We start from the raw sequence: 7814 nt of genomic DNA, 5'->3' as shown, positions 1-7814 counted from the left end.
TATTTCAAAAAATACCACAGACCCCAGATCTTTACTTAGGCAAAGATTTTGTAATTTTCACATGCATGAAATTATTATTAACTAGCTGGGGGGGGGCCGGCATTGCCAGGGCAGTTTAGAGGGCCGCGCAGTTGACGGCCGGCCGCTGCCGCTCCCCCGCTCTGTGTCTGGGGCCGCGCAGTTGACGGCCGGCCGCTGCTGTTCCCCCGCTCTGTGTCTCAGGCCGCGCGGTTGACGGCTGGCCGCTGCCGCTCCCCCACTCTGTGTCTCAGGCTGAGCGGTTCTCAGGCCCGGCCTGAGTGACCCCAACTCACCTCCCGCTCTGGTGGGCTGACGCAGCTGCCCCGCTCGCTGTTGAGGAAAAGCAGGGGAAAAAATGGCGGCTACGTTTCGGGAGGCTGCAGGATTAGGTCCCGCCCGTGACGCACCGATTGGTCAACCATCAGGTCACTGAACTGTAGGATTGGTCAACCATCACGTCACTCATCGCTAATTAGCGGTAGGATTGGTCAACCGCTAATGAGCGGATTTTTGAACGTTTTTTGGAAACTGTCCGACCAATTTTTGTCTGACCAAAAAGTAAATATGCCTATGACACTCCCCTGATCATCAGCTTTCTTTTGATATAACATCTGTGTAGGTACACTCTATAACTTTTGAGTGTATAGCGGACAGACAGACATACAGACAGACGGACAGACAGATGGACAGACACCACTATCCTTTTATATATAGACTTGCTGACGTGCCCGGCGGTGCCGAGGGTTTTTGAGGGCATGTTGTTGTTGGAAGAGAGAGAGAGAGAGAGCGACTGGGGGGAAGAGAGAGAGCGACTGGGGGGAAGAGAGAGAGCGACTGGGGAAGAGAGAAAGCGACTGGGGGGAAGAGAGAGAGCGACTGGGGGGAAGAGAGAGTGTGACTGGGGGAAGAGAGAGAGCGACTCGGGGAAGAGAGAGAGTGACTGGGTGGAAGAGAGAGAGTGACTGGGGGGAAGAGAGAGAGCGACGGGGGAAGAGAGACAGCGGCTGGGGGAAGAGAGAGAGCGGCTGGGGGGAAGAGAGAGAGCGACTGGGGGGAAGAGAGAGAGCGACTGGGGGGGAAGAGAGAGAGCGACTGGGGGAAGAGAGAGAGCGACTGGGGGTAAGAGAGAGAGCGACTGGGGGTAAGAGAGAGAGCGACTGGGGGTAAGAGAGAGAGCGACTAGGGGTAAGAGAGAGAGCGACTGGGGGTAAGAGAGAGAGCGACTGGGGGGAAGAGAGAGAGCGACTGGGGGAAGAGAGAGAGCGACTGGGGGGAAGAGAGAGAGCGACTGGGGGGAAGAGAGAGAGCGACTGGGGGGAAGAGAGAGAGCGACTGGGGGGAAGAGAGAGAGCGACAGGGGGGAAGAGAGAGAGCGACTGGGGGAAGAGAGAGAGCGACTGGGGGAAGAGAGAGAGAGACTGGGGGAGAGAGAGAGAGAGACTGGGGGCTAAAATTAGATAAAAATATAGGAATAGCTAAAAAAGATGTCTACTTATGTGCGATCTACATACCCCCAATAGAATCGCCATATTTTGAAGAGGAGTTATTTGAAACTCTCCACATGGAAATCAGCCATTTCCAGGCCCAAGGAAAGGTGCTACTATGTGGGGACCTAAATGCAAGGACCGGATTAGTTGCAGGGTGCTGTACTCAAGTTATTCAACATCATATTACGTTCGGGCTGTTTTCCAGATATCTGGTGCCAAGGACTCATCTCTCCCATATATAAAAGTGGAAACAAATCTGACCCAAATAACTACTGTGGCATCTGTGTCAACAGCTGTCTAGGGAAGTTATTCTGCAGTATTCTAAATAGCAGATTACTGGATTTTCTTAATAAACATACTGGCCTAGAGATTCAGTCTGGACACTTTTGGGGCGCTAAAGTCGGGCGTTCGCTAAAGTTAGCGCCCGCTGGAAAGTGTAGGCCACATCGCCGAAATTCAGTAGAGTTGGCCAAGAGTTTGGCCGAGCGCTGAAACTGGCGTTGCAATGCTCTCTTCAGGCGCTAAGCCGGCGATGCGGCCTGATAACGCCGAGGCCGGGCGCAGCGCAGGTGCAGTCATGTTTTGATTGACAGCAGACACCCTGACGCCGGCCAGCTCTTAAAGGGGGAAGGGTCGACTTTGACTGCTGCCAGGCCCTGCATACTGGAGCCCTGCAGCTAGGCCTCAACACTGCTGGTGGGCCAAAATAGCGCCTGGAGCCATGGAGAGGGCCCGTGAACGAGCGCAGCGCTTCTCAGAGCATGCTCTGAGGGTGCTGATTAATGGTGTCGAAAACAAAAGAGAGATCTTGTGCCCGGACAGTGGCAAGAAGGCTCCCAGGAGCCAGTACAGGAAAGCCTGGAGGAAAATCGCCCGCAGGGTGTCATCCACCTGCGATGTCCCCAGGAGTGCGGACCAATGCCGCAAGAAGTACAACGACCTCACTCGGATGGTGAAGGTGAGTACCCTTTCCAGTGTCCTCCTCATCCTTGCATGTGCACCTCACATTATGGGCAAAGGGACCTCAAAGGACTAATGGGCAGCCCTCCTCCCGCAGCAATGGCACTGGCATGATCATCAATAGCACTTTCTGCACTTAACACACTGGCCAAGCTATTCGACCATGGGAGGCAGTGCACAGAGCAACAGGGCACCACACTGTACTTAGAGGCCGTCCTTTCTCTTGCAGGCCAAGCTGGCGCGGAATTTGAGGAGCCAGTCTGTCACCGGTGGAGGCCGTCCCGAGTACCAGGCGCTCAGTGAGCTGGAGGAGAGCGTGGCTCGACTCATGCGTGCCCGGGTGACTGGCCCTGTTGCGATCGGAGATGCGGACCCTGTACTGGGACCCACTGGTAAGGACATGACCGGTTGGACCTCTGTCGTTGCCCTTGCGCTTCAGATCTACATCCTTTCGCACTGACCGACAAATGCGCATAATGCCACCACTCAGGCCTCCCTCGCTGACGCCCTGTCCTCACTCTAAAGCTACTCTTGTGCCTTCCTGCTTTCAGCTGGTGAGGAGGAGGTGGTCCCTGAAGCTCAGAGTGCCAGGCCCTTGGAGGAGGAGGACGACGAGGACCAGGAGGAAGGCGGCACATCAGGGGAATCCTCATCCGCGCCAGGGGATGGCAATGGAGGGGAGACGTCTGGCCTGCAGGAGAGCCAGGGGGAAGTGTTGCAGGGGAGGGCAGATCCTGGGCCCAGTGGGCTCGAGGCACGCGGGAAGGGTCCGGCAGCACGCCGGCCTTCTCCCCAGAGGGGGGAGGTGTTGCAGGGGAGGGCAGATCCTGGGCCCAGTGGGCTAGAGGCACGCGGGAAGGGTCGGCCAGCTCGGCGGCCTTCTCCCCAGAGGGAGAGTCCGCCCTCCAGTCCGGAGACGGTCCTCGCCCAGGAGGTGCGCCTCCTCTATGAGATGTCGGCGGCGTCTGAGCGGCGCCACCAGGAGTTCATGGGGGTTGTGCAACAGATGCCTCAGGCCATTGAGTCCCTGGCTCATAGTGTGGTCGCTTTTGGGGAATCACAGGCCAGGGGGGTCGAACAACTCGCGGCAGCGCACGACAGGGGTGTCCAGCAACTCGCGGCAGCCCAGGACGCGACTCGCGAGATGAGTGGTGCCGTCCAGACACTGGCAGAGCTGATGCAGGCACATACCAGGGCAGTTCGGGCACTCACTTCTGCCACACTCGCTGTGGCGCGGAAGCATCGCCAGGGCACCCGCCGCCCTGCTGCAGCACAGCGGTCTGGCCTCCACCAGATTGCTGCGCTTGCTGCACTGTCAGCCCAGCCGAGTGCCAGTGTCTCTGGCGAGCAGCGCGCGCCTGCCATCAGCCAGCTTGCCCCCATTGGTGCAGCCGACACTGCCACTCCCCCAGCCAAGGTGCGACGAGCTGCTGCTGAGACTGATGCTGGCCAGCCACAGCTGCAGCAGTCAGCAGCCGGCCCCTCCTGGGCCGGGCCTCGTCTAGGCCGACCCCCAAGGGCATCTGCCGACACGCATTGTGGCCCTCATGAGCCTTCCCCCAGCCTTGCCACACCCGCAGGGCCCAGGTTGAGGCGGAGCAGCAGGTCGGGCAGGGGCCAGAGAAGCCTGTCTAAGGACTCGCCCTCTCGGCACACCCATTAGAGTGTGGTGATAGCGGTTTTTTTTATATTGGGGGCTTGTGTTCTGGGGGGGCATTATTTTGGTAAGGCCGAGGATCAAGGCATTTTTTGTTTTTATGGGGGTGTTTGTGTTGTGGAGGGGGGGGCTTATTTTTGTAAGGCCGATGATGAAGGCCATTTGGATGGGCAAGTTTTGTTAGTCCTCCCCAGGTTTTGGGAGTGACAGATGTTTTTGACTGTTTTTTGGGGGTCTTGTCTGTTTTTCTGTTTCATGTGGGAAGGGCCCTGAGTTTGTGAAATAAAGCTTTTTATTTATTCAGCATGTCCACGTCTCAGGTTTCAAGTGGTTGTTGCGTTAACCGGCTGAGGGCTTGCGGTGCGGCTGCCTTCAGGTGCGTTCATTGCCACAGCCCATTCCCTGACAGGGGGCCTAGAAGTGTCGATCAATAAGCCCCCGGCGGACGGCCCTTGGACCTTGTGGCTCCCTCCTGGGCTGGTACTCCTCCTCCTCCTCCTCCTCCTCATGGTCCTCCTGCTCGTCCTCCTGAGGTGGTGGTGCAATGTCAGGTGGCAGTGCCTGAGTCCTGCGGATAGCCAGGTTGTGCAGCATGCAGCACACGACGATGAACTGGGAGACTCTATCCGGCGAATACTGTAGAGATCCGCCGGAACGATCCAGGCAGCGGAACCGCTGCTTGAGGACGCCTATCGTTTGCTCTATGATGTTCCTTGTGGCTTGATGGCTTTCGTTGTATGCCTCCTCCGCTGGGGTCCTGGGCGCGCGGAGCGGGGTCATGAGCCATGTAAACAAAGGGTAGCCCTTGTCCCCGATAAGCCATCCCCTTGGTGGAGGCTGTGCCTCGAACATGTCAGCCACAGTAGTCTGGCGCAGGATAAATGCATCGTGGCTGCTTCCTGGGAAGCGGGCATTGACAGCTAGGATGCGCTGCCTGTGGTCACACACCAGCTGTACATTTAGGGAATGGTAGCCCTTCCGGTTGTGGTAATCCTCGGCATTGTGGATAGGTGCCCGCATAGCCACATGCGTGCAGTCAATGGCGCCCTGCACCATGGGGAAGCGCGCGATCCTGGCAAATCCGACTGCACGCTGCTCCTGCCTCTGTCGGGTCATGGGGAAGGAGATGAATTGGTGTCTCCTCGCGAAAAGTGCACCGGTGACCTGCCGGATGCAGCGATGCACGGCGAACTGGGAGATGTTCGCTATGTCCCCAGCAGTGGCTTGGAAGGAGCCGCTTGCATAAAAGTTCAGAGCCACCGTGACCTTCACTTCCACCGAGAGAGACGTCCTGCACATCAGCTGTGGACGCAGATCTCTGTGAAGCAGCTGGCAGATCTCTGCAACCACCTCCCTTCTGAAGCGCAGCCTCTTAACACAATGCGCCGCAGTCATGGTGAGATAGGACACCTGCTGCCGGTATTGCCTGAGTGGGTAAGGCCTACGTTGCTGACGCCTGATGGCCCCTCTGCGTCTAGGCATGGCTGGCCCTCTCTCACAGCGTCTGCGAGCCCTTCGCACATAATGCTGCAACTGAGGGTTGGACCCCCATACAGCCCCCATAATAAAGTTGAAAACAGTGAAATCAAATGAATCAAATGTCAAAGCACTGGCCAGAAGCCAAAAATACCTCTCCTATGTTGTCCCAAATCAGTAAGCTCTGTCCCTTGGTCTCTGTCCAGAAATCCAAAGCAGTAAAGTCATTGCAGCAAAATGGCTGGGCTTTATAGGTCAGTGTAAGTGCCCTTTAATTAACGCTCCCCGAGGCCCACAGGGCCTCTGTTGCGTTCCACTTCACAGTTCTTAGCAGCGCCATGCCCACATTGGGCGGGCGCCACTGAATTTCCGGTTTGGGGCGCACAAACAGCGTTGCACGACGAGATGACGTCATAAGCTGCGCGCGCAGCTGAGCGGGCGCAAACACTTTGCGCCGGCGCTAAATGTCAACTGAATTTGGGCGTTGGCGCAGATCGGTCTGCGCCCGGGCGCTAAGTGCCTAGCGCTGGAAATATACCCCTCTTATGGCGTTACCAGCTGGCGCAACCAACTGAATTTCTAGGCCAATATCCTTAGAAAAAATCAAATAGGCTTTCTTCCAAAACACCGCACCACCGACCATATCTATACCCTTCACACTCTCATTGAAAAACATATACACCAAACAAAAAATGGGAAAATATTCGCTTGTGTCATTGACTTCAAAAAAGCTTTTGACTCTATTTGGCACGAAGGGCTCTATTACAAACTTCTTCAGTGTGGAATAGGGGGCAAAGTCTATGACCTTATTAAATCGATGTATCTGAAAAATAAATGCGGTGTCAAAATTGGAGACAAACGCACCGGTTTCTTCACCCAGAGAAGAAGCGTCCGGCAGGGTTGCAATTTGAGTCTGACCCTGTTCAACATATACATAAATGAGTTAGCAGGCATGCTGGAGCAAAGCGAGTCACCGGGTCTCCGTCTCCTGGATGGGGAAGTGAGGTCCCTGTTCTATGCGGATGACCTGGTTCTGCTGTCTCCCACAGAACAGGGATTACAGCAACATTTAGACCTGCTCGACAAATACTGCCAAAATTGGGCCCTGACAGTGAATCTAAAGAAAACCAACATCATGATTTTTCAAAAAAGGCCCAGATGTCAGGAAAACAAATACCAGTTTACTCTCAGTGATACCATCATAGGACACACTATGAGCTACACTTACCTTGGTCTAACCATTACAGCATCAGGGAGCTTCAGCATAGCAGTGAATGCACTAAAAGAAAAAGCCCGAAGAGCCCTATATGCAATAAAAAGAAAATTCTACAACATCCAAATTCCAATCAAAATCTGGCTCAAAATATTTGATAGCATAATCCTGCCCATTGCGCTGTATGGTAGTGAAGTATGGGGCCCACTCAATCACCATAGCTACACTAAATGGGAAAAACACACAATAGAAGCCCTACATGCAGAATTTTGCCGAAGCATTCTCCGCACCCAAAGGAAAACACCAACAAATGCATGTAGAGCCGAACTAGGCAGATACCCACTGATAATAAACATCCAAAAACGAGCACTAAACTTTCTAAATCACCTCAAATCTAGTTCCCCAGACACCCTTCATTTTAAAGCCCTCCAGACCCAAGAGCTGAACCCAGAAATGAGCCCCCTGAGTCAGTTGTTACTGAAACTAAGTACTCCTACCCAGCCGGACCCTGACCAGCCCCAGACCAACACTGCTCCCCAAACACCAATCCGAGTGAACCAAATCATTAAACAATGCAAAGAAACCTACCTGGAACATTGGAACAAAATAACCAAAAGCCAAAGCAGATTAGAATGCTACCGGGCCCTAAAAAGAGAATATAAACTGGCAGACTATCTCTCGACCATCAGAGACACAAAACAGAGACAGACCCTCACCAGATACAAACTATGCGACCACCAACTTGCAATTGAAAAAGGAAGATACAAGAAATCCTGGCAACCTAAAGAAAATAGAATATGTGATCACTGTCTGGCCGGCGAGGTTGAGACAGAGGTGCACTTCCTCCTAAAATGTGAAAAATTCAACAAAACAAGAAACATATATTTTGACAAGCTCAGCCTTACAACCCCAGATTTCAAAGAATTGGATGACCTGTAAAAATTAAGAATAGTCCTGGGGGAAGGAGACAGACCATATCTTGGAGCCCAATATGTAACAA

The sequence above is a fragment of the Somniosus microcephalus genome, chromosome 13 (genome assembly GCF_052327205.1).
Source record: "Somniosus microcephalus isolate GS21.2 chromosome 13, FLI_Smic_1.0, whole genome shotgun sequence".
NCBI lineage: Eukaryota > Metazoa > Chordata > Chondrichthyes > Squaliformes > Somniosidae > Somniosus > Somniosus microcephalus.
The sequence above is the reverse complement of the archived record's forward strand: the minus strand, read 5'-3'. Positions refer to the sequence as shown.